Genomic DNA, 5,390 nt, shown 5'->3' on the forward strand with positions numbered 1-5,390 from the left:
CCTTTTTTCCATTATGTACAGTGTACAGTATGATTGGACTGTATCATGTCCATCAGTTGTATTTTGTTCAATGCCTCTACTGAGAATGTTTAAAGTGACTGTACTAAGATCAGCTGGACTGATTATTTGACACATATCTTGATGTATACAGTCATTGATTACTGTTCTGTTTTAGCTGACATATCTATATTCTCTGTTTAACTGCATGTCTACTGTATTTACATTTATAATAAATCAAATAGATATTTGAAAAAAAAAAAAAGTGTTGATCTGTTGGGAGTGCCTGGGGATGATGGTGATGATGATGGTGATCAGCCTGGGCTCAGAAAGAATGGTACTCGGGAAGTAACCTGAGACAGGTGCAGACAAGGACAGCTCAGGAAGCATCGTTCCTTCGCTGTGTCCTCTCATGACTCCTCTTCCCCTCCACTTCCACTAAAGGTAGGAGTTCCCCAAGGTTCTGTTCTTGGACCTCTCCTTTTCTCCCTATATACATCCTCTTTAGGTGAACTCATTAACTCCTTTGACCTCCAATATCATCTCTATGCAGATGATACTCAAATTTACCTTTCCACCCCTGAGCTCACCCCTGAGCTCCTTACCCGTATCGCCAACTGTCTCTCTGCTGTCTCTTCGTGGATGTCCCAGCGCTTTCTTAAACTTAACATGTCTAAGACTGAGCTGATCATCTTCCCACCCTCTTCCACTACATCACTTTCCACAATTCGTTATCTATTGATGGCACAACTATCTCCTCTAGCCCCAAAGTGCGCTGTCTTGGAGTTATCCTAGACTCCTCCCTCTCCTTTAAACCGCACATTCAGCACATCTCGCAGTCCTGCCGTTTTCACCTAAAAAATATCTCCAGGATTAGACCCTTCCTCACCCAGGATGCCACTAAAACCCTCATCCACTCACTGGTCATATCCAGATTGGACTACTGTAACCTTCTCCTAGCTGGCCTCCCAGTCTCTCACCTCTCTCCACTACAATCTGTTCTCAATGCTGCTGCTCGGCTCATCTTCCTCTCCAAACGTTCTATATCTGCTTCCCCTCTCCTTCAAGCCCTACACTGGCTCCCCTTCCCCTTCAGATGCCAATTCAAGGTTCTTACATTCACCTACAAAGCCCTCACCAAATCCTCTCCCGCATACATTTCTGACCTTCTCTCCCTTCACACTCCCACCCGCCCACTTCGCTCAACTAATGCATGCCGCCTCTCTTGCCAACTGATTACTTCCTCCCACTCCCGCATCCGAGATTTTGCCCGTGCTGCTCCCTACCTTTGGAATGCTCTCCCTCTCCCTATCAGACTCTCCACCTCTCTACAAATCTTCAAACGGGCTCTCAAGACCCACTACTTCATCAAGGCCTTCCAGCACTCCTCCTAACCCACCTCATGCTCTTTCCTTCCTATCTTCCCCTTCTGTGTCACGCCTGTCTGTCTGCCCCTCCCCTTAGAATGTAAGCTCTCATGAGCAGGGACCTCTTCCCTCATGTGCTTCTCTTTACATTTTCTTCTACTCTCTACTCCCCATTAGGGCACCTAACACGGGACCGCCAACTCCTGGCAGCTTATTGTGAGTGCTTTAATCACTATTTCAGCAATGTATATAAGTTGTGTCCCTGTCCTGCACTGTAATGTACTGTAAGTTACTTGTTTCTTGTTCACTTATTAGTTCTATGTACTATGTAAGGCGCTGCGGAACACTTGTGGCGCTATATAAATAAAGGATAATAATAATAATAATAATAATGCCAGAGTGCAGTCTATAATTGTTATGCAGAGCAGTAGTAAGGAAGTTAGCACGTGTTCAGTAAAGCAGAGGTCAGGGAACAAGCCATAGCTCAGTACACAGGGATCAAGCTAAGCAGAACTACCAGGCGCTTTGGACACAAGGCAAGCCAGGGTTCGGAAAACAAGGAAGAGTGTGGAGCCTAGGAAGTAGGCTAAGGTTCAGTACACAGCGTATCAGGCGAGTACATACTTGGAGCAATCACTAGTGCTAGGCACAGATCAAGGGCAGTCAATAACACACCAACTTGAGAACGCAGGTTGCTGTATGCCTTAAGTGATCCAGACATGCCAAGCGCTTCTGATGACATCATAGATCTCCTTCCTACACTAGTTACCATCAATGATCAGAGTCTGCTCACCTGTCTCTTCTGTACATCAATGTAGATGCCAATGGCACAAATGACTGGTATCTGACAGTTTTCCTTGTTAGTAGGACTTGGCAGTAAAGTCCTGCCAGGCATCAGTGCGTGTTATTAATGGCACAGTTTGTGAGCCAACTGCTGTTAGTAGGTATTGAAATGCCAGGAACCAAAGTTAATGGTGTTGGCTTCGGCTTTGTTGTAGACAGCACACTAGTAAAGCCTGAAATGTAGACAATGGGGCCAATTCTGAGTTGATTAGACAACTAAAGGGTCATCAAGTACTACGCAGGTTGGCCGCCATAAACGCAGGTTGGCCGTTTCATATTCATGTTGAAATTAGTGAAGCTTACCCATGATTTTAGATATCTACTATATAAAAGCGAAAATGTGTCCTTCTGTCTTTCCATACAAATCCACAGTTTACAAGCAAAAATCGTGAAATTTTACATACGAGCATATTAAAACACGCCGGAGGCAACTAAAAAATAAAATAAAATTGAAATCGAAATTACTGTTACTTTTTAATTAAAAAACACAATTTTTGCTTACAGTGACTGCATTGGGAATTACATTCGCCCTCTACAGGTCAGGTACAGAATTAGAAAAGGATTTAGCTTATTTTTATTTTTTTCTACTATATAAAAGTAGAAAATTTGTCCTTCTGTCTTTCTATACAAATCCACAGTTTACAAGCGAAGAACGTGACATTTTACATACAAGCGTATTAAAACACGGCGGAGGCAACTAAAAAAATTGAACATACTGTACGAGCATGCATTTGTTTTGGTTTTGATTTAGAAACATGTTAGCAGTTGTGCAATTTTATATTTCATTCCACATATAGGGCAAAATTTAGTAAGCAGTGGTTTGACGGCGCTTTCTATTCTATTCTAAACCCCGACGGTTTGGTGGCAGTTTCTATTCTATTCTAAACCCTGGGGGTTTGGTGGCGGTTTTGCAGCGGTTTCTAAATGACATTCCTGTTCTATTCTATTCAGGAAGTTGAAATAATAAATGCCACCAAAGAAAAGAGCTAGATAGGGTGGAAATAAAAACAATTCCACAAGGAATAACATGTTAGCGGCAAATAAACAATCTTCTCGGACAGTGGAATCTCAAGAACAGAGATTTAGAAGACTGGAACATGAACGCACAGCTCATGCTGTTGCCAGTGCTGCAGAATCTGAGCAAAAGGGAAATGCAAGGCGGGAACGTAGACAAGTTGCTGTGAGATCTACCAGTTTAGAATTACAAGGTGCAGCTTTTGTTTACAATCCAGTAAGTACAACGGCTATTTCAGAAAGGTTTGTCATTGGAAGGATGGAACATGCTTGCCATCATTGTGGTGCTCTGAAGTGGAGGGCGAAACTAAAGGCATTTGTTGCTGCAATGGAAAAGTAAGTCTGCCTGTACTGCAATCACCTCCAGAACCACTAAAGTCACTTATGGCCAATGAAACGGATGCGTCAAATCATTTTCAGACAGTACAACTCTGCTTTTCAAATGACTTCATTTGGCTCAATGAGCATTGTTGCTGAACGGGGATTTATGGCGACATTCAAAGGGGGTCAGTCAGACCCGCTTGCGAGCGCAGGACGCTCGCAAGCGGGTCGATGTTCCCCCACTGCGCATGCGCATGACGGAGGGAGCTCCGTCGTGCGACGGGCTCTCCATCGCTCTGGGTCTTGCACCAAAGGGGGCGTGCTGTCGATGTTTATTGACAGCACGCCCCCTTTGGTGGGCGTGCCTGCCAGACGGAGGCGTTCCCATGGGAACGCCTACCGTCTGAAGCCGGCCCCACTGACATCACTAGTGATGTCAATGGGAATGATTCTGGCTCTGATAGAGCCAAAATCACTCCAGGGCTTGCGGCAGCGAGACCCTACCGCAGGGTCTCCGTCGCAAGCCCGATGGTCAAGACCATCGCGACCATCATCGTGGACGCTCGCATATGCTGTGGGTGGTCACCCACAGCTATGCGAGCGGCCAGGAGGCCGCTCCATTTTCATGGAGGAGGGCACTGATTCAGAGCGTTCGGCTCTGAATCAGGCCCAAAGTTCAAGGGCAAGAAGGAGAAGACCTTTAGAGTTATGAAGATCAAGGTAAAAGTTGGAAATTCCTACAGAGAGTTTGAAATTGACAAGTGGGTTGTCCCTTACTGTCCTTTACTGATAAGGTTATTTCAGGCGCACATTAATGTTGAATACTGCAGCTCCGTCAAGTCCATCAAATACATCTGCAAATATGTTAATAAGGGTAGCGATCAAGCAGTTTTTTCTTTTCAACAAGACGGATCAGTTATCAGCGAGATTGAAAACTACCAAATGGGCAGGTACATTAGTAACAATGAAGCAGTTTGGAGAATTTTTAGTTTCCCAATTCATGATAAGTTCCCTTCAGTTCTTCACCTCAGTGTACACCTGGAAAAAGGCCAGCATGTTTATTTCACTGAAGAAAATGTACAACAGAGGATTATGCATCCACCAAAAACAACATTGACTTCTTTCTTTGAACTGTGTGAAAATGATGACTTTGCAAGGACCCTTCTGTACTGTGAGCTGCCAAAATATAAAGTTTTTATGCACAGAAAACAGGGGAACGCTGTAGATGGTCATCCTGGTATCAGAGCAACAGAAGCTCTTGACCGTGTTTACACTGTACATCCGACAAATTTTGAATGCTTCTATCTCCGAAGTTTGCTTTACACCGTTACAGGTCCTACTTCCTTCGAAGACCTTAGGACTGTTGATGGGGAAGTTTGTCACACTTTTCGTGAGGCCTGCCTAAGGAGAGGTTTGTTGGAGGATGATGTGTAAACAAACATTCTTAAAATCCTGGGCAAGGCCGGGTACTCCAGCTAGTATACTATAAAAATATTTTGCATTTTAAATAGAGATCATGTTAAATAGACCCAGACTATTAAGGTATCCCAAAGGTAGGAGCAGAAGACAAAATGTTCTATGTATATTCTTGAAATCATTGAAAGTAATCAGCGCCAACATAAAAATTGACATACATATCTGGAGAGTGTCGTATTTTTAACTCCTTTCGACTTAAAGTTTTGCTACACTGATTGGCAACAGGGATCACAGAAAAATTCTATAGCAATTGCATCAGGAAATAAGTTATGGTTTCATCTGTGGAATGAGAAATCTGCACATCAAATGTTTGCCAGTTTGTTTTTCATCTATTTTCTTTTAAGATATGATGACACCCCCTACTGTTAAAGA

This window comes from Taudactylus pleione, unplaced genomic scaffold (genome assembly GCF_031769625.1).
Source record: "Taudactylus pleione unplaced genomic scaffold, aTauple2 ptg000520l, whole genome shotgun sequence".
Classification (NCBI taxonomy): domain Eukaryota; kingdom Metazoa; phylum Chordata; class Amphibia; order Anura; family Myobatrachidae; genus Taudactylus; species Taudactylus pleione.